The sequence below is a fragment of the Eubalaena glacialis genome, chromosome 3 (assembly GCF_028564815.1).
Source record: "Eubalaena glacialis isolate mEubGla1 chromosome 3, mEubGla1.1.hap2.+ XY, whole genome shotgun sequence".
Lineage (NCBI taxonomy): Eukaryota > Metazoa > Chordata > Mammalia > Artiodactyla > Balaenidae > Eubalaena > Eubalaena glacialis.
In genome coordinates this window covers 8,906,925-8,929,976 of record NC_083718.1, presented here as the reverse complement: position 1 = coordinate 8,929,976, position 23,052 = coordinate 8,906,925, and positions in this window count along the sequence as shown.

The window sequence follows — 23,052 nt, the reverse complement described above, 5'->3', positions numbered from 1 at the left end:
AGCTTATTAGGTGCAGTTATAAATTACATAAGTGGTATAACCAATGCCAAGTACATGTCTGCTTGTAAATTTCTTAATTTAGTAAGAATGTTGTTTTACCATGATGCTATGTCCACTAAAATTTATATTTGCATCATTATGACAAATACTTTTATATGTATTAACTTTTAACTGAATTTCAGTAACACTTATGATAATTTCAAAAGTTGTTTTATCTTTTATAGAATTAATCTCTGAAAGCTTTACCTTGATTTCTTGAATTGGATGAAGAACTTGAACCATGATTAGAATTAACTGATTTTTAAAATAATCTTTTGCAGTACAAATGTTACAACTGATGTACAAGTATTGATACATTGTTAACTGAAGTGTAGTTGACATTAAGGTTCACTCTGTGAGTTGTCCTGTTTTATACGTTTTTACAAATGCATAATGACATGTTTCCACCACTACAATTTCATACAGCATAGTTTCACCTCACTAAAAATCTCTTCTTCACCTAGTTTCCCCTCCCTCCCCTTGTTAAATGATTTTAAAAACCATCTAATGATACAGATATAGGAAGATGGGCATGATTCAGTTATTTACAAAGTTATTCTTTTACTCATGGAACTAACATATTAATAACTATTGCTTCAGTTTTCTTTTTGAACAAGAAAACTTGGAATTGAAAAGAAGCAAAAACTGTCTTAGAAGCATTTGATCTAAATGAAAAGTCACGCTTCCCAGAGTGATCCATAAACTCATCTTGTGCCACTGAATGTGTTAAATCGTTAACACCGGGCACAGCTTTATGTAATAGTTACTGTCTTTTGAAGCTGATGTTGGTTCTTCTGCAGAATTATGTCTTCCGATTTTCCTATGGTTGATGATAATATCACTGTAGACCCTTGTGGTGGGTGGTAAATGCTGATATTTTGTGAAAGTTATAGTTTATCATTTAATCTCCTTGCCAAATGGAAATTTGAGTAAATTTTGATTAATAATATGCTTTTTAAAAATGATTGATGCTGAAAAGATTTATTGAAAAAAGCTACAAACCAAAAAATTAAAGTCACAGATTTACACCATACAGTAAGTGATAACGTCACGTAGCAAGAACATTCAGATTGCATTTTCTTTTTTTTTTTTAAACACCTTTATTGGAGTATAACTGCTTTACAATGGTGTGTTAGTTTCTGCTTTATAACAAAGTGAATCAGCTATACATATACATATATCCCCATGTCTCCTCCCTCTTGCGTCTCCCTCCCACCCCAGATTGCATTTTCTGCACTCTGTAGTAGGACTGCTTAGCCTCTCTTTCTCACACACTTTCTATGCGTTTCTGGCCTGTGATATCGTTCCCACTGACCTCATCAGTGGCCAGCAGCCTGGTTTCCTGCCTCCTATACACCTGGACTGTGGTGTGAAGCACCTCTCACCGGGTGCAGGCGGCTGGCAGGGGCAGCAGCACCAAACCCTCTCCCTTCAACCACCATGACCAGAGGAAGGTAGTTGAGTTCCTAGCCTCTCCTGTCTGATCACATTTTGTTTAATTAGCAAGTGCCCTACATGCAGTCCTGGAACTGGAAAGGTTATGATGCATCTGAAAAGGGCCAAGAAGAGAGATGGGTTACCTGTTTCTTTCAGATTTTATAAAACTGTATTGAAGTGCGAACACCATTCACAATATGTGCATCTTACACCCTATCAGATGAGATCGTGGCAGAAGCTGTGTGTACAAAGTAGAATTGTACCAAACTAGAAGTAATACGATTTCACTTGAAAATCCTAAAGGAATGCTAAGTGTCCAGTACACAGGACAACAGGTGTCAATTGTGTCTGTCTGGGTAACTGGGATGTATGATTATCCTTAGTATAATGTCATGTAGTAAAGAGTTTTAGAATCTTGAGCCTAACAGGTCACTTATTTTCATAAAAGTGTACTTTGGGCTTCACTTCTGCATGTTATCTCCTGTGGTATTTAATTTTTCCTACATTAATTTACCTAAAAAAATTCCCTAATTTGTTCCTCCCTCAGAATATATTTGGCTTGAAGAGGGCTAAAGAAAACAGCTCTTTTCTGGAGAACACTGCATGCTTAGTTCCTAGAGAAATGTAAAAGATCTTTTCTTGAGCTAGTGGCTCTTAAACCCTAGTTTGTATAAGAATCACCTAGTGTGCTTATTAAAACTGTAAATTCCTGGGCTTCTCTGTTGATAGAAATTAAAAGTTCAATTACATTTGGGACATTGTAAAGGCTATTGACCTGCTGACTACCTATCCCCTTTTTACTTTCAAAATGTGTTTCTTTTCCTTTCCTCCATGTAACAAATACTTAGTGAGTTTTTATTTTGTATCAAGCTGTATCTGGGCATTCCTGATAAATAGGTAAGTCCCTAGCTCAAAAAGGCAGGGGTCTCAGATTAAAAATAGGCAATGGTGAATGTTAAGTGTATCACCAAGAAGAAATCTAGATATTATAAAGGCACAATTATAGGAAAACTTAGCCTACCTTGAATTGTCTTGTAACCTGGAGGAAGTGATATATTTTTTTAATTTTAAAATTTGTTTCAAGAACCTGGATGTGATTAAGGCAAGGACTTGAGGACACTGTCATGGAAATAATAATAGGCAGAGAGAATATTTTAGATGTGTTAAAGTGTTTAGGGCTAACCTTTCTGATCTTTAAATGTATATTTCAAAATATCAGGAATTTATTTTTTTTCAGAGCTCACTTTTTCCTAACAATATGTTGATTTTCTTAAAATGATTTTTTTTGTTCTTTAGAAGATTTAATTACACCTTTCATAGCAATTACACACTGACAGCAAACCTAACTAGTAACATATGATTCAGTAAAATTGAAAAATAAACTTTTGAAGTAACTGAGGATACTCTATTGATAAAGAGTTGATGAAAATAAATGATTTTTCTTTTTGTCAGTGAAGATTTGAATAAAATGGATGTCAGTTTACTTCCAGTAAAATGTAATGGAAATGTACTATGCCATTATTTAATATGCACTGTAAATCTATAACATGATCCACCTTAGTACCGCTTCTAGCTGCATTTATGTTTTAAAAACTGAAAACCCCTTTTTGTTGCAATTCTCTTTTCCATGGAAGTTAGTCTGATGGCACAGTTCATCCCCATGAGTTAGTTAACTGTACACTGCTAATGAAGCAAAGACCAGTGTTAGGCAGTTTACTTGTGACTGCTAACCTAGACAGTGGCGTGGCACTCGTCACAAGAGTAACATCTGTTTGAAAGTGTGGAGGGAGCAGTTCAAATTCATGCTCACTCCTGAAAATAGCTTGAGTTTTATGTCTTTCTGTTGATAAGTCAGCATTTTTTTTTTTTTTTTATCACTGGTAGAATAAAGGGAGAATAATTTCATTCTAGGGATTTGATTTGTATTTTGAATTCTTAATCTCTTAAAAAATATGAGTGGGACTTGAGAATTATTTAGACACCAGGTGGAAAGCTGCGAGGAAAAGAGATGAGAGCAGGAAATGCCAACAGTTAAAAGATCTCAACCCAATGGTCTACTGGATGCAGGAAGGGTTTGCTGATATATTAACCAAATACCCACATTCAGTGGCCCAGCCAAGCCTGGCTGGGAGGTCAGTTTTGGAAGAGTGATAAAGCATCCTCTCTACATGTGGCTCCCTGTGCCAGCTGGTGTACTTGGTAGAGGCGGATCTACGTGGGAGGTGGGGAACTGTCCGTGGTCGGGGAGGTCTTGAGTGGTGAGAATGGAAATGACACAAAGGGTAAGTAGGAATTGCATTCTTCTTGTCAGACCACCAACTCAGGCCCTTTGGGAGCCAGTTGGCCCTGGTCTCATGTCCGCCAGTGCAGCTGGTCACAGGGGACGCACACTTAGCAGTGCACAGCTTTCCTTTTGCACCAGAGGTGTGACATGATGTTATCCCCCCTTGGTTCCTTCTCGTTATCCCATGACACTTCCTCCACTAGGACAACTTGACAGCAAGCGCTTCACTGTGTCAGAGAAAGAGCTCTACTCTGGAAGGCAGAGAGAAGGCTCCATGGCCTCAAGTCTAGATTCTAGGGACACTTATAGCCAAGGACCGAAAATGACCAAAAGGGGCTTCCCTGGTGGCGCAGTGGTTAAGAATCCACCTGCCAGTGCAGGGGACACGGGTTCGAGCCCTGGTCTGGGAAGATCCCACATGCCGCGGAGCAACTAAGCCCATGCGCCACAACTACTGAAGCCTGCGTGCCTAGAGCCCGTGCTCCGCGACAAGAGAAGCCACAGCAATGAGAAGCCCCCGCAGTGAGAAGCCCGCTCGCCGCAACTAGAGAAAGCCCGCGTGCAGCAGCGAAGACCCAACACAGCCAAAAATTAAAAAAAAAAAAAAAAAAAAAAAAAATGACCAAGAGCAAGGACTTCATGCCTCTGAGACCAAGTAAATATTTTCCTGTTTGGGGTCTGGAGAAGCGAATAGGAGGTGATGTGAGGAGACCTTAAACTCTGGCAGTTCTCTGAAAAGGGTCTTGATGATTATACTCTGTGGCTTGGTAAGAGGAAATGATGGAAGCCTGGAAGGGTTTCACAGATCCCAGAGCAATGGGGACTTAGGCTCCTGTTCCCCCAGGGAGAGCTCAAGGAGGTATAAAGAACCAAGGCCATTTGCCCAGCATGAGTTGGGGACAGAAGAAAGACCACCCATGACTGAGCTTGGCGTGGAAGGAGCAGAGAGAATCCCCACTCAGACTGAGAGGGCTCTTGTGAGCAGACACCAAAGACAAAGCCAGAACAGGAACGTCTCTGGGAATGTAGCAAGGACAGATGACTCTCAAGGACAGAATTCCCACGCCCCCTCACCAAGGACTTGGAATTAGATGTAACTTCAGGGAAAACTTTGTAGTTGTGGGAAAGCAATGACAGAGGTTAAATAAGGGGCTCAGTGTGGAAATAAAAGTGAGCCATTGGCCACCTGAGATTGTGGATTGTTTGTTTCTGCTACAGATATTTAATTTCTTGAGAGCAGAAACTCTGTCCCATCTTCCTGCCACGCAGTATGTTTTTGCCTGCTAAGTGCTAAGGAAATTAGAATTAGCTGTTGCCCTCAAGGAAACTGCCTGTTAGACAGCACAATGTATGAGACATACACATGGGCAAATAATTGCAATATGGTGTGATAAGCACCACAGTAGAAATGTGCTCAAGGAGTAGTGGTGGCACAAAAGAGGTGGTGATTTACTCTCTGAGTGGAAGAGAAGGCAGGGAGTACTTCAGAGGAGACAGCCTTTAAGCATCTTCTAAGGATGAATAGGAGCTTGTCAAATAGTCCAGCAGAGAAAAGGTTTTTCAGGAACGGGAAACTTTGATAAGGGCACGTGGTCAGAATAGAGCTGGTTTTTGTTTGTTTGTTTGTTTTTGTTTTACAAAGAGAATGGAAGCAAAAATTACTATTTTTTGAGCTTAGATATTACAGTACTTCCTATTTGACCTGAAATTGTGGGATAGTGGTGAGATTCAAAATAATGTTTGAAAAACTCTTCAGAAACCACACAAATATAAGGTTGTGGTATTACTATTTAATAAAATACTTCCTAAATAAAGATTAGTAATCTAACTTGTCCTTTAGATTTTTGTGCTTTGTTATTCCCCCTCCCCCGACTTACTTCTTTATTTTTTTTTTAAAAAAAGCCTCCTTTGGAATCTTAAATTTTCCTACTTGTTCTGCCCCTGAAATGAAAATTTCCTGTCATTGACAAAATTTTTAATAGTTTCCAAGGTTGATATAAAGGAAAACAATCTTTGATTTCTGTGCTAATAGCCGATATGCATAAAATCATTTACCTAGAGTTTTTAAAATGGGTTCTGGAGAATTTCAAATTGCATACAATTAATTATATTGTTTGCCCGTTTTAACACGGGAAAACCAGAAGCAGTCAGGACATTAACTTTGAACATTGGAATGAGCCTGTAATGGCAAAGTCAATAGCAGTACTTGACAAAACAGAGGACCTAAGAGGATGCCCGTTAATATCACTTGTAGAAGAATGAGTATTAATGCATTTTTTTAAAAGAGGAATTTAGTCTATGTTTCAAAACTAACTTAAAACAGTTAAAAGACTTACTGTTTTCTTTGGCATGTCATCTTATCGACATTTGGTTTCTAGAAGACTTAAAACTGATTGCCTACTTGCTATCATACCAAACAAGTTTTTGTTTCTGCTTGATCACATTTGTCTAAATTGATAAAACTAAAAAAAAAATTAACATAGGAGAGGGATTATAAAGACTAAAAATTTAAGGTGAGCAGGGGCAATAAGTCAATTTGAAGAAGCTTATCTTTTTCCTTTTGATTTTTTTTATTAGATTTTCAGAAGTAGAGCTCAAGCATCACACTTCAGAACTAGAGATCTTCAAAATCCTTGTTTTCAATGAACAAGGATAAAAACAGAATGGACTGCCTATAGAATTTAGGAAAATCTAGAATGATTTACACAATCCAAAGTTTGGTAGCAAATATGTATTTTTTAAATACAATCCCAAGGAAGAATGTCAAGTATTTCTAGATGTACTAGAAATATTATATCATAAAAACAGTTTTGCTGATATAAACTTTAACATTTGACATTTCTAATTTTATTAGAAACCTTTAAAATATACTGGATTCTTCCCACAAAGAAACTGGCAGATTTATAATCATCAGATATATTTAGTATTTGGCTCTTTTGACTGTTGATGATTTCCTTACTACTGGGGAACATTAATTTATATTTGGTATATCATTGGGAACGAAGGTAGATTTTGCTTATTTATTTATCCACTCATTAATTCTTTCAGTATTGAACATAGAGGCTTCATGTAAGGATTTGTAACTCATTACCAATGGCAGTAATTCAGAGAATGGGCTTGGAGGGAGATGGATAAGTTTTTGCAGTTTTAGCTCTACTACTTCTGTGTGACCCAGTTAAGTGGTATTAATGTCTCTAAGCTGCTTTTTCTTCATCTGTAAACAGGGGAGAATAGTAGTATCTGTCTTCTGTGGTTGTACAAATGAAATGAGAACACTGACTTGTATTCAGAAAGCTAGAGTTTGACTCTCACTGAGGTCACTTAATCTTTTTGTGTGTGTTATCAATTTTTTAATTAGTAAAATAGATCAATGCTCCTGTCTTATCTAACTCATTGTTGTAAAGACAAAAGTTAAAATATACTAACTCACTTTGTGAATCCTACCACACTAGAGTGAGAGGCCCCATTATGTGCACAATCTAGATCTCTGATATTGTACAGACCTGGGCTGGATAAGGTGATCAATAAAGATTTGTTGAGTGAGTAATACATTCACTCATTGATGAATAGGATCTACTTTCTCAGAAGGTTGTTGCCAGAATTAAATAAAAATGCATTTAGAGTGCTTGCACCATGCTGGATACTTGTCAAAATATTCAATATATGGGAACTGTTGGTATATTATGGCTGTTGTACAATATAAATGTAGAATAACAGTAATGTAGACAAGAATTCTTTTCATCTTAAAAAGGCACCAAATATGCAATAACATATGGAAGCATTTTAGCTTTAGGATTGGAGAGCACATCGTACCCCTTTAGCACGATCACATCCTGCCTTACGTTTTTCTTGTGTGCGTGTGGCATTCCCTTCCCCTCCCCAGCCTCCAGTTTTAAGCTTTTTGAAGTTTTACTGCATCCATTCTGATGCTTAGAGGACTCAGTGTCACTGTCTGCAGCCTCCTTTTTCATCTCAGGAAGCTTGGTTAAGATTCAGTACTTCCTCTGAATACGACTTGGTTTCAGTAAACGCCAAACCACCCAACTTTTCTCCAGAAGTTCCCAGCCAGCACTGAATGGGCATATGAACAGTCACATTCAGGTCAAAATTCTCCCTTAACCTTCGGTTTGTTTAGTATAGCAAGTGTGTGTCCTTATGAGCATCTCCTCCAGTATTTTAATGGGAAAATAAATGTAAGCTTCGCAGCAGGATAGAAGCTCTACAAGGGCAAGAGGATGGGTCTTATCTGAACTATTCACTATTGTCTGGCAGGAAAGAAGGAAGGTCAAGAATTACTGTCATGGTGTCATGTAAACCTAGAATGCTGAGTACATTTATTTAATTCTTGTTCATTTTTAATGGCATCTTTCACGGTCATTATTCAGAAACTTTTATGTCTTTAAGTTTCCAATGCTATTCTCATATCTCACTTCCAGAAAAAAAGAATGGATTGAAAAATTAAGTTCTAGACTACAAGAGCTTTGCCTGCTGAATCAGAGTAGCGCATGAACTCTTTCCTTAATGCCATTGGGTACCATTATTAGCTTCTTACCTTGGTAGCATAATCCATTGTTTTCACATTCCTCAATAATTTAAGAACTAGGAGAGAGGTTTGAGGTAAGTCATTTTGTGCAGGTAATGTGTTGAGACCAACTAATGAAGGAGATCCATGCATTAGAGGATGCCTTCAGGTTTTCAGAGTTCATCTGATTCCAAGTCAGTTGACTAAACTTTTTAAAAAAAAAAAATTTATTTATTTATTTTTATTTTTGGCTGTGTCCGGTCTTAGTTGTGGCATGCGGGATCTTTCATTGTGGCATGCGGGCTCTTTGTTGCGGTGCTCCAGCGCTCTGTAGTTGCAGCACGAGGGCTTAGTTGCCCTGGCATGTGGGATCTTAGTTCCCTGAACAGGGATCAAACTCGCGTCCCCTGCATTGGAAGGCGGATTCTTTACCACTGGACCACCAGGGATGTCCCGACTAAATGTTTTTAAAGTTCCTACTTGTCAGGCTGACACAACTCTATCATTCAGGAGTCTACGGTGTAAGGGCAGAGGCATATGAACAACATCTATTTGAAGGTCCAGAGAAGGAAGTTGTAGAGATGAAGAGAATCATGTGGTTCACACGGGCCATGATCTTTGAAGATAACTTGGTGAAGGAAGGGACACAGGGCTTGAGTTTTAGGAGACTTCCTTAGTAAATGTGTGGGATAAAGGAACGTTACCAGCAAACATTCAGAGAAATAATAGAATGATTGGACAAATACATAGTGTCATGTAAGTTAAAGGCAAATGTTTGAAGAAGGGTGTGGTGAAAATAGCATATATAACAGAGATGGCAATTGGGTTTGGTTTGAAAAGAGTGACTGTGACATTAGAAAGAAAGCATTTTGTGGAAGTTGATAATGAAGGCTTTAGATGCAGGGGTTAAAAGCAGTGAGGAAATGGATGCAGCAAAGGTAGACGTAATGCTGAAAAGAATTTAACCAAGAAAAGAGGAGTGAAATAGGCCAATAGTTGAAAAAGGTAAAAGGCTCAAATGAAGTTTTTTTTAGTGTGTAGTCAATTCAAACTTAATGATCGTTTACTCTAAGTTTTGGAAGAGCTAAACCAAGCACTTTAACTTCCTGCAATTACTTAACTATGTTTGCTGGCAGCTTTTTATTTGCCAACACACTGTTAATTATAGTTTTCATTGGTAAAAGTAGTTGTTAATATAGTTAATGAGTAGCCTGTTAGAGGTAAATGGGGCTTGTTGGCCTTTGTCTTTGGATGCAACCATCAAACAAGTCACTGCCTATCACTGATGACTAATTTCTTAGAAATTGCTACTTGTTTTAGAGCATCAGGGTGGTTACTCCCTGGGTCTTCAGTGGGTAAACAGTAAACAGAACAAGTTACTAAATATAAGAACTGGGATTGTACATTTGAGTCCTTCTACAATACTGAATAAGATTTTGGAAGGAGCAATTAAACCCATGGAAAGGTTGATGTAAACTCACCATTAGGACGCACTGTCTCTAATGGCTAAAATCATCATTTGTAAAGAAAAGACTACACAGAGTCAGAGCCAGTGGGGTCAGAAAGTATCTTTAGACAGCTGAGTGGTGGCATTATCTACTGTTTATGCAGTAAGAGGTGAAAGATTCTTCTCAAATAGAATTTCATGCTGTGCTGAATTTTTACAACTCAGAAATACGGCTGTTGCCATCTCAAGAGAACCTCTTATTTTTGAGGCAATGGCAATAAAAGGCACGGACCGTATGATTCTTCAGGTTGAGGGTTGTTTTGTTTTGATTTAGTTTCTGAGGATGATTTGAGTATTTCCTTCCTTCATTGTTGCTTTAAAAAAGAAGCACCAGTTCCAAAAATCTAGGTTTTTCAGGTACTTAGGGAACTCTAGGACATACCAGGGCATCCTCAAAGTCTTTTCAGTATCCATCAGTCTGGTGGAAATCAGACGTTTTCCCTTGATTATGCTGCACATCTCAGTGAAACAACACTGGTTTTTGTTGTTGGTGGTCGTTTTTGTTTTTTTCTTTTGTCTGGGATGTCATTGTTAATCCCTTGTTAATCAGAGCTCTGGTGGTTAAATGTAGTTTGTTAAAATATAACTAAATGAATGTTTACTTAATAAATGGATTTATAAGGAAATATTTTAAAACATGGAATTTGTAAGGAGTTAACAAAAATATACTTAATGAAAAAGTTGGGAGGCCAGAGTTTCTTTACTAATGTCATAGTTTCCTGTCTCTACTGAAATCAGTGATTTTTTTGAATTCAAACACTTGTATAAAAACCTAGTCAAGTTACTTCACAACACACCAAGCAGCCTGATGTATAGAACTGTCTAAGTTGCCAGATTGTATTTTGTAGACACATGATGGGGCGTGGGAAGCCAGCCGTTTCCGGGGCATTTTGGGAAGCTGCCCCTCCCAGTGTTACCTGCAGCCTTGCTGTGTGAACTCATGCTGCAGATGCCGGGGGAGGATCGGTGTCCCCAGGGAGACGCACTTTAAACAGTGTGAATAACTGGGGTTTTATTTACTGCTGAGGAATAAACACGTGCTGGCATTTTTATTTCTATTCAGGGACTCGTATGCATCATTTTCCATGATTGCTGTTGCCCAGGCGGGTTGCTACTTGGGCAATCTGGCAGAGAGAGAAAATGTTATCTCCTTGCAAATTCACTTTTTAATTATCAGGGATTTGGAATTCCAATCCAAGAGATTAAAGTTGTGAAAATAAATTGCAGAATGAAAAAAAACTAAAAAAACACAACACAAATAACACCCCCCAAAGTCAGTTCCTTGTTTTATTTTTAAAAGAGTTTTCAAAATCCAGATCACTTCAAGGTCATTTCTCTAATACAGCAGTGATAATGTTTTATCATATCATGGAAAAATCTATGGGCTTGATTTAATTTTTCCTTTAAAAAGAATTCTGAGGTTATTAAGATGAAAATGTTAATTTGCTTTTGCTTTCTAATTATCACTGAAACCAGAAAAATCTGGGGACATGAATGCCCAGTAGCACTTTTACCCAGGGGTGTTCAGATTTTTCACATCTTGCTAATTATCAGAGAGGTAAAAATGCATACCACATTTGCTGAAAAGACCATGCAGTACATCTCTTTAAAAATACAACCCTTCATCAACCCTTTGAGATTTCACATAATTTTTGCCATATGGAATGGCAGAAAATTGAAGTGGAAATGACCTAGTTATGAGTTATGTGTTACTCGTAGTAGCTCTAGGTCAAACTTTCTCTATGCAGTTTAAAATACTGGTAAATATTGAGTTTTAAAATACTAATTAGAATCTTTTTCATTTTTGTTCTGTAGCCAGTCCCTCTTTCCCTTTATTAATTATATCAAAAAAGGACTCAACAGAAGTTTCAGTCTTGCTGACTTCCGAAGCTTAACACCTCTCCAGGTGTACATATCAGCAAAAATCAAGTATTTTTGGAGACGTAGACTGGTTAAAAATTAGGAAAACATGTTGGCATTTGGTGCCAATATCCTGCATTTGGTGTTAAAATAACTTGTATTCCATTCTTGGGTTTTATTTATTATCAGTGATGTGAGCTTATTTGTTATGTCATATAATTGCCCAGAACCTCAGTTTCTCCAGATCCAAAATGAGGGGATTGGACTATATTGTACACAGGATTCTTTTCAGAGCTACCTCTATGTGATTTTATTTTTCTGCAGTTGTTCACTGGAAGAAGGGTAGGCTGTTTTAAGTTGTGTTATAATTTGCCTGTTATATTTGTGAGAAATGGTTAAGCGGGTGCCGATGTTTGAATCTTGCCTCTGCCATTTAGTAGCTATTTAATTTTGGGGCAAATTTTTTATCTCTTTGTTCTTCAGTTTCTTTCCTTAAAAAACGAAGATAGGGCTTCCCTGGTGGCGCAGTGGTTGAGAATCTGCCTGCCAGTGCAGGGGACACGGGTTCGAGCCCTGGTCTGGGAGGATCCCACATGCCGCAGAGCAGCTGGGCCCGTGAACCACAACTACTGAGCCTGCGTGTCTGGAGCCTGTGCTCCGCAACAAGAGAGGCCGCGATAGTTGAGAGGCCCGCGCACCGCGATGAAGAGTGGCCCCCGCTTGCTGCAACTAGAGAAAGCCCTCGCACAGAAATGAAGACCCAACACAGCCAAAAATAAATAAATTAAAAAAAACAACAAAAATAAACGAAGATAACAGTAGGATCTGCCTCTCAGGATTGTTAGAAGATTAAATGTATGAGTGTACACAAAGACGTAGAACAATGCCTGGTACATAGTCTTGCTCCATAGTAGTACTTTTTGTTGTTATTCTTAAATGTATATCCATTAGATTTCAATACAGGATCTAGGAACCACACTAGGAATTGCAGACAGAAAGGGGTTTAATACAGGAGATTTGGTGCTCATGAAATGGGGAAAGGTTGGAGGAGTGAGGGTCAGGGCTGGAACACTGGTTCAAGACACACAGTCACAGCTGCAGTTGGATGAGGAGGAGGGGCCCTGCTGTCACCACTGAGGCTGCCTCTCCACACAGAGGGCTGAGTTTGGAATGACTCCATGGCCATGCTTCCAGCACAAGCAGTAGCAGGGGAATCATCTCTGACTCACTTAGGCATTCAGAATTTCCTGGTGTATCACGTTGGTGGAGTTTAATTTGTATCCAGAATTCTGGCTGCAGAAGTCCTGAGGAATGCAGCATTTACTGCTTAGCCCCTGCCGTGTAGGGATACCACCTATAGAAGACAGGATGGATGCTGAGTGCCAGTCAGCTCTATCCAGGGCCAGCTGCCTAACAGCCTCAACTTCTGCCCAGTGGCCCCTTTCCAGATATATTATCTCATCAATCCTGACAACACCCCTATGAGCTACGTTACCATTCTTATCCCTGATTTCGAGAAGAGAACAGGCTTACATCAGTAAATGACGTCCCCAAGCTGAAATGGTAGAACCTAGGTGATCTGACTCTGGATTCTGGGCTTGTCTACTGTGCTGTGTGTTTTATGTTTTAGAGTTGTGCCTTCGTGCCCTCCGAGGACTTAAAGGAATGAGCCCCATTTAGTCCAGCTTTACATATTATACCAGATGACTTGGAAACTAGAAATCTTTTTAGTGAAAATGTTGAAGTTCTTGAGGATTTTAATCAAACAGGTTGATCACAAACCATACTGTTGGATAAGATGGTTCTGGGTGGGTGCAGGGGTATGGAAAACAGCATCAAAAAGGACATAAATAACATTCATATCTAGTACCTATGGTCAGTTAAATCCTTTTGATCTTGTCCCAAATGAGCAAAGGCTGATTATTTGAAGATGTGAACACTAACAACTAAAAAATGATCACTCATTACCGGGCATTTTAGTACATTTTTCCATGTAAAACAGATGCTTCTGTTGGATTTTCCCAATGTTCTAACATAATCCTTCTAGGATTCCAGAAGATAATATAATTTGGTAGTATTTCATTAAATAAATTGAGCATGGGTTCTTAGAAACATTTTCAGGTGTTTCTTCAATAATTTGTTCATTCTTTGAGCACACACTATGTGTTGAGTACTGTTCTGTGAGTTGGTATTACATTTAGTGAACAAAAAATGCAAGTTCCTATTAATGATAGTCCCATTCTGTGGGGAGGGCAGGCAACACATATGTAAACAATGAACAGACAGCATACTTTGAGAGTGTGAAAACTACTAAGAAGAAAACAAGGTGAAGTTAGTAAAAACTAAGGGGTTACATTAGCAAGGCTGGTGCTGGAAGGCTCTTCTGAGAAGTGACATTTGAACTGAGATAGAATGATGAGAGGGAGGTGGGGGAAAGACTGATACAAGCAGAGGAAAAAGAAAATACAGAGGCCAGAGGTGGAGATGACCCTGGCGTGTCTGAAGGAGAGAAGGAGGCTCTGGCCACCCTTTGTGGTCAGAGGATGGTGAACAAGGTTGGGGTGATAGAGGTTCAAGTTAGTGAGCCAGGTTCACATCATGTAGGACCTTGTCAGTAAGGTGATACATTGGGCTTTGACTTTACTTGCATGGGAAGCTGAGTTAGACTGTGATTAGTAGGGGAATGATATAACCTTATTTTTGCTTTATAAAGGTCATTTGGCTATGGTGTCACAAATGGACCCTTGGAAGGTGAGAGTGGAAACAGAGCTCACCAGGAGGCTCTTAGTCTAAGTGAGAAATAATGATGTCTTGAATTAAAATTGTAGCAGTGGAGATAGTGAAAAATGGTCAGGTTCTGGGCTTATATTTGGTGTAAGTGACACAGTGTCCTGATGGACTGGTTCGGGAGTGTGAGGGGAAAAAAAGAGGAATTAAGGTTGATTCCAAGGTCAGAAAATTTCGTCTCCAAGGCTCTGTGTGCATGGTTGGAGGCTACTCCTACGTAACCTTCCTGCATCTCGATTTAGAGATTCAGGAGGAGAGTTTCTATCAGCAAAACTACTGTTATTCAGAAGAATAGTGTAGCAGCCTCAAACTATTGTACTACCTTATGGTATATTTTGGCTGATTTGATTAATTGAAAACCATACTGTTTTTAGCATAATTGAACAATATATCTGGGGCAAGCTCAGGCGAGATCAAGTGGGCACTGAGTGCCCTGGTTTGTAGGTGGCTGATGGAAAATTTGAACAGTTTACAAAAATGAAGTCCTTTCTTCAAATATCAAGCAGTTGGTTGAATTATGTTGGCATTCCTGGACACTAATGCACATATGAGAGAATATGCTCCGTTGTGCATGACATCTGGATTGGGAACAAAAACAGAATGTCAGCAGGTACAGTAAAGGTTACGATAATGGTTACAGCCAATCTGGCTGACACTGTTGTATGTTCTTTTGACTGCCTGTGGGTGAGCAAGATGAGCCTTGAAAAGCGAATAAACACATGAACACAAGATAAGCAAAGTGTTGAGACAGTGCCAACTTGCAAATGTCCTGTGTCAATTCCTCCCAGGGGTTGTGCATTTGGGGAAGGTATGTTTTGGGGTATGTCAGTAAATTCACTGAAATGTGGGGCTTTCTTTGCTCTTCCCCACGGAGAGAAGTTGGAAACATTGTTTAAGGTTTAGTAGCTCATGCCAAGCTGTGGATGTTGACGTCCTGGTTGTTTCCTGACTCCCCCTCTGTGAGCATATGTTCAGCTTGGCTCATCCATGTTGTCTGGAGGCGGCTTCCAGAGTGGTTCTGGGCAGAGCGAGGCACTTGCTGGAGAGCACCTGATCCCACTCCATTTCCCAGTAGTCTGGCCTCCTGCGCCAGTTACCAGTGGGAAGCTGGCAGCTTGCGTTTTGGCCCTCTCCATAGAGAGAGGCACCGCAGTTGCTGCATGTCAGAGATTGTGCTTGTGGATTATTACAGAAGATATCTCAGCCTGTTGTGCTAATAATTGAGCAACGGAGAGATGCCTTAGATAGTCTGTCATCTCAAAGTGAACACCAGGATGACTGTCAAAGATGACAGTGTGGGACTTCCCTGGTGGTGGAGTGGTTAAGAATCCACCTGCCAATGCAGGGGACACGGGTTCGAGCCCTGGTCTGGGAAGATCCCACATGCTGCGGAGCAACTAAGCCCATGTGCCACAACTGCTGAGCCTGTGGTCTAGAACCTGCAAGCCACAACTGCTGAGCCCTCGAGCCACAACTACTGAAGCCCGTGCACCTAGAGCCTGTGCTCCACAGCAAGAGAAGCCACTGCAATGAGAAGCGCATGCACCGCAACGAAGAGTGGCCCCTGCTCGCCGCAACTGGAGAAAGCCTGCACGCAGCAACGAAGACCCAGTGCAGCCAAAATAAATAAATAAACAAATAAAAAAAGATGACATGGTGCACATGAAAACAGTTTGTCAACTGTAAGTCACACCCTAAGGAATTAGTTGTTACTGTGATAAATATTAATGTCTCTCAGTGGATAGGAACATTTACTGCAGAACAGGGATTAAAAGCTCAAACGTTTCAAGTTGAGGAAGAGAACATGAATGTCATTGGACCAGGATCTAACAGAAGTAGTAGGCCCTGCAGAAAACGAGGAATACACACCCAGCTATAGACATTAAATTAGAGTGGAGGAAAAACATAATAAACTCCCCCCCCAAAAAGACCTTGTGGGATGGATAGAGCCTGCTAACTGCCAGCTAGTGACATAGGATGATAGAATAAGAAAATTTTCCAGGTGGAAGGGAACTTTGAGATTATTTTGTTAATTCTTCATTTCACCAGTAAAAAATTTAGGTCAAGTTTCTTGACCTTTTCTAAAGTCACACAGATTCTTAGACGCAGAATTGGGAATAGAACTCAGAAGATGGGTGTCTTCAGTGTTAAGCTGCGTCAGGTATGTGGGCTCATGAAGCCAAAGACCAAGGGTCTTAAGCAGGTGGTGGTGGTGTTTAAACCTTGGTAAAAGGTGTGGTGCTGTAATATGTTTTTCTTCTTCTCGGAAGATAACAATCATTCAGTACAACACCCATTTTGCCTTGACCATAAAACTTTTTGAACTAAACAAATTCTGATTTAAATAATGTCACGGGAGAATATATTCATGGTAGTCCCAACTTGTAATCATAGAATATGTGGGCATTGGGAAAATTTGCACATGCGAGAGGGCTATTTATAAATGAAAATTCCATGTCAAACAGTGAAGAAATAAACCAAAATGAATTACTAGTAGTCATACAGCATAGACTCCATGTTGCAGGGAAAATATGACCGATGTTTAGATAATATAATGTTCCTTTTAAAAAATGAGAACTTTTATATTGCTGTTTGATGTATCCATTGGTAAAACCATTTTGGAAAATAGTTTTGCATTTCCTAAAAATATCAAGCAAGTGCACACCGTAAGATGCAGCTCAGAAGCTTGGTGAAACCTACACATGTGTATCAAGAGACCCTTACATCAATGTTTATAGCAGAATATCCTTAAGAACAAAAGAAGTGAAAACAAGCCAAAAGCACATCTACATTTACAGTGGATAAATTGTGTTGTATTCATACAATGGAATAATACATAGTGTGAAAATATATTACAGATGAACTGTAGCTATCTATATCAGTGAGCAAAAAAGCAAGCTGCAGAAAAAATATATGCAGAGTTTCATTTTATAAAATTCAAAAAAAGTTAAAACTGAACAACATGCTGTTGACTTAAAAAATTTATAGGAGTTTAAATTATAAAGAAAATTAAGGGAGTAATTACATAAAAATAAAGGATAGTGACTACCTCTCCAGGGAGGAAGGGGATAAGGGAACATGAGGGCTTCAGAGTTATTGATGGTGTTCTTTTAAGATAGCTGTGGGTTCATCAGTGTTCTTATTCTTTAAAAAATATATTCATCTTTTGTGTAAATTTTAGGAATAAAGTATAAAAACTAAAAACAATAATTGGTTATAATATTTGAGTAATTGTTTGACCCTCATTCTTGAATGATAGCTAGGTATTTAATCCAACATTAAAAATCATGTATGTATGTACACAGTTGACCCTTGAACAATACAGGTTTGAACTGCTGGGTCCACTTATACACAGATACTTCTCAATAGTAAATACTACAGTATTACAATGTCTGTGGTTGGTTGAATGTGAGGATGTGTAGGAACCTCAGAAACAGAGGGCCAGCAATAAGTTATACCTGGATGAACCCCGGAGTTGTTCAAGGGTCAGCTATATTTATACCTGTATATATATGTATACATATATTTAACTTTATTAAACATTTTTGTTGTAAGAAGTATAACGACGTTTACCAACTTAACCATTGGTAAGTTTTTGGGTTTTTCTGGATTCTTAATTCACTTTTTATTCCAAAACAAATTTCAGATGGAAGAAAAATCAAAACATTAAAAAGGAAAAAAGCAACCCTTAAAACATATGAAATCATGGGAGAAGAAAAATGTTAAGGGTGAATCCTTCATAAACCCAGAAGCCAAAATGTGAAAAAGAGATAAATGTGGCTACATAAGAATGTTTTAGAAGTCTTGCAGAGAAGAAAAGTACAAAAAGGGAAGAAGTGAAAAACTTGGGGACTTATTGGCTACACATGAGAAGCAAAGATATACCCAAGTGTACCATTAAGTGTACACTTAAGTAATATTAAGTATATTCATATTGTTCAATCAGTCTCTTGTAAAACTAAAACTTTTATATCCATTAAACAGCCACTCCCAATTTCCCCCTCCTCAGGCCCCCGGCAACCTCCATTCTACTTTCTGTCTCTGAATATGGCTACTCTAGGGATGTCATATAAGTAGCATTATGTAATAATTGTCTTTTTATGACTGATTTATTTCAGTTAGCATAATAGCCTCAAGGTTTATCCAGTTGTAGCATTTGTCAGAATTTGCTTCTCTTTTAAAGCTGAATCATACTCCCTTGTATGTACTTGCCATGTTTTTGTTCCTCCGTTCATCTGTCAGTAGGCACTTGGGTTGCTTCTACCGCCTGGCTATAGTGAATAATGCTGCTATGAACATAGGTGTGCAAATATCTCTTGGAGATCCTGCTTTGATTCTTTTGGATACATAGTTGTCTCTTGGAATCTGCTGAGGATTGGTTCCAGGAGCCCCTGTGGATACCAAAATCTGCAGATGCTCGAATCCCTCCTATAAAATGGTGTAGTACTATGAATATAGTTGGCCCTCTGTATTTATGGATTTTGCATCATTGGAGGTTGGTTGAATCTGGGGATGTGAAACCCATGGATACAGAAAGCCAACTATATACCCAGAAATGGAATTCCTGGGTCATATAGGGATTCCGTTTTTAATTTTTTTAGGAACTGCCATACTGTTTTCCGTAGCAGCTGCACCATTTTACGTTTCTACCAACAGTGCCCAGGGTTCCAATTTCTTCTACATCTTTCACATTTCTTTTCTTTTCTTTTTTTAATAGTAGTCATCCTAATGGGTGTGATGTCTCATTGTGGTCTTGATTTGCATTTCCCTAATGATTAGTGATGTTAAGTGTCTTCTCATATGCTTGTTGGCTGGTTGTATGTCATCTTTGGAGAAATGTCTATTCAAGCCCTTTGCCTGTTTTTTAGTTGTTATATGTGTTTTTTGTTGTTGAGTTGTAGGCATTTTTAATAAATTCTGGATATTAACCACTTATCAGATATGTGATTTTTAAATGTTTTCCCCCATTTTATAAGTTGCCTTTTCACTCGGTTGATTGTGTCATTTGCACAGAGTTTTTAGTTTTGCTTTTACTTTTTTGATATCCTATCCAGGAGGTCGTTGCCAAGTCCAAGGTCGTAAAGCTTTTCCCCTATGTTTCTTCTAAGAGTTTTAGGCCTTACTTTTAGGCCTTTGATCCATTTTGAGTAAGTTTTTGTATATGGTATAAAGTAAGGGTCCAACTTCATTCTTTTGCATGTGGATATCTAGTTTTCCCAGCACCATTAGTTGAAGAGACTGTCCTTTCCCTGTTGAATGGTCAATGGCATCTTGGTCAAAAATCATTTGGAGGTAAAGAATCATATTTTGTCAGTACCTTGAAGAGTTTGTTCAGCTGCTTTTGAGTTTCTGTTTCAGTTTTTGAGGAGTCAGCTTTCAGTCTCATTGTTCTGCTTTTTTTTTCTGGTGGCTTTTACGATCTTTTTATTCCCTCAGGTTCACCGTAGCAAGTGTAGGTATGGGCTTCTTTCTGTTTACCTGGCTTGAGGTTTTTTGGGGATACCTAAATCTGACAGCGGGCTTCTTTCCTTCGCTCCCCATCAGTATATCTTCAGTTAGCGCTTCTGCTCCGTTCATCTTAGAATTGTTTTCTGGAAATCTGACAGATCTAAATACATCTGTTCAGTCTGAACTTCATTTCCTAACTTCCTAAACTCCGTATTTTCCGAATCTTTCTCTCTCTGTGTTACATTCTGCATTCTTTGTGTTACATTCTGCATTCTGTCTTCAGCTCTATCTTCCATTTCATTAATTTTTCTTTTGGCTGTGTCAAATAGGTTATTTCACCCATCCACTGAGTTTCTAATATTTCACTTTTCATTTCTACGTACAGCTTTTCAAATCAGGTTCATATTTTTGATGGTTTCTTATCCTTTGTCATATTCTTTTACTATCTTTTTTCTTTAAAATTATTGATTATTAACATTTAGACATTCTGTGTCTGATGATTTAAATACCTGTAGCTTTTGTGGCTCTGATTTTTTGTTTGTTGTAGAGTCTCACTCATGCAGGATTGTTGTGATTTTGCATTTTTATGAGCTTATGATCACTGAGACTTTTATCTGTGGGAATTCTTGGAGGTCTGGGGCTGAGGTAGTTTCTCCAGAGAGGATTTGTGTATATCTCTGCCAGGCATCTAGGGGTACCCCAATTCGAACTAGTTTAACTTAATTCTCCACTTGAGGTTTTTTCAGGCCATGAAAGTGCTGTAAATTCTGATTCTTCATTTGTTATGAAGTTAGGCCTCTTGTTAAGAATTCTCAGGGGAGATTTTATTTCTCTCCACCCATGGCCTGTGACTTTTCAGACAATTTTCCTTATTGTCTTTATTTGTTGGGTGCTTTTATTTGGATAGTTAATTTCTCTATTGAGGATCGTATTTTGGGAACCAGCCTTTGGAGGGTTGTGATCTGACTTCTCATCTTTTGGATGCCTAAACTTTGTTTTACAATTTCATATTCCACAAGTTAAAAGCAAGTGACCTGGAGGTACTTTTTGGAGAGCCACTGGTTTAAGCACTTGGTTCTCCCTCTGGATTTATTTTTTGTCATTTTTGGCCTTTGAAGATTTTCCCACTCTCTTGCTAAATCAGATGAATTTTAAAAGATTTTAAAGTGTTTAGTTGGAGGATATCTAGCCTGCTATAATGCTGGATATAGAATTACTACTTGGTTTATGTTTGAAACTCATGCAAGTTTAAGTTTCTATGCATTATAATTAGAATCATTTATAGTTTAATGTGATATAGCATATTTATTCAAATAGATTATATCTCCCTGTTCATTTTTTGTATTAAATGGGTAGTTTTAAAAATTTGGTTTCATGGAATGTTTTGTTATATTCACGTTAGCTGCTATAATTGATGAACACTAAACTCTCAGTGTCTTAACACAAGTGAAATTTATTTCTTGCTCACATAAATTCCCTTGGTGGCAATGGAAAGAGGGTGATAATTCTCTTTTATGGAGTATTCAGGGACACAGGCTGATGGAATCACTGCCAGCTTTAATACATGACTTTCAGAAGGCAGTGGGGGAGAAATGCTTTAGAAGTTTTGGGGGCCAGGTACAGAAGCTTTATAATCACTCCTGCCCCTATCCCATTGCCTTGGTCTTAGTTACAGCGCCCACCCCTGAGGGGCTGGAAATGTAGCGCTTGGCTAGGTGTGAACCTAGGAAGGGGAGCCCGAGCCCTTGGTGGACAGTCCTCTTCTCTAGCCATCAGGTATCTCTGTGCACCTTTCTTCCCACACCAGAGCACACTCCTTCCCCAAAGGAGAAACCCTGAAACCCGCTATGCTTCCAGCTCCAAGTTTAGGGTCCCTCTGGGATGTTCAGTCTTCTCAGGGCTTCCAGTGGTCTGGCAGTCTATGCAGTAAAATGTTAGTGTTTCTGGGAGTTTCTTAGATGTGAGAGGCTTTACAGGAACCTCATGAATTAGTCTGCCAGTCATAACCTTGTCTTCTCTGACGCCACTTTCTTCTTTTTTTTTTTTTTTAAACATCTTTATTGGAGTATAATTGCTTTACAATGGTGTGTTAGTTTCTGCTTTATAACAAAGTGAATCAGTTATACATATACATATGTTCCCATATCTCTTCCCTCTTGCGTCTCCCTCCCACCCTCCCTATCCCACCCCAGGACGCCACTTACTTCTCATAGTTCTTTGTAACATCTTCTCACTTCACTTTCCAAAAAAAGAAAAAAAAAAGGAAAATCCTGCTGTTTTACCCCAGTCACTTTTGCTCTTAACTCTTTTGGTGCCAGGAATACTCAGCAGTTTCTTTGAAATGAGATAAACATTGATTTCCTCCGTGTCATGGGGAAATGACCACCTCAGCTTCAGGATTTGCATCCATGAAGTGTTTGCATTTGGTGGGACAACTCTCTCTGCTTCAAGTCTTTCTTCTTTACCTGGTGCCCAGCTCAGGGGCCAGGCACCCCTTCCACCTGCCACTCCGTGCATGGAAGTCCCATTCTCTGCCTCTAGCCGTGCTGCCCACTCTGGTTTGTGATTTCAGAGTCCTTATTCGTTTCTCACTTCTCTCTCTGATGTGGCTTATGTCTCAGAGCACCCACCCTCTGCCCCAATACTTCAAATATATCTGAAACCTCATCAGATACATGCTTAAATCTTGCCTTTACCTAGTGCCCCACTTCCTCTCTGTGTAAAGCAGTTTGTATGAAAGCAAAGCAGAACAAAACAAAACACTCAGTTCCTTTTGGGAAGAAGTATTACCTAGTTCCATTTACCAGAATACCTGAGTTTCAGCTCTTACCCAAACAGGATAACCTAATACGTAGTGCTTTGCTATGTTTTATGGTGACAATATGAAGTATTTACTACAATTATTTCTGTTAAGCCAAAATGTCCCAAATGCATAATTGTGTAGCACTAAGAAAGAAGGACAATGAGAATGGTGTTTGGGGAGAAAAACCTCTATCAAGCAATCAGTTAATTTTCCCCTCTGCTTAGACCTGTCTTTCCGTAATGTAACCAATACCAGGCATACAACATGTGGAGCTGGTAGACCAGCACCTCTGATAACTTGCCTGGGAGCATGACTTTGAAGTCAAAGCAGGACTGTTTTGCATAAGGTGAAGAACTGGGCCCTAC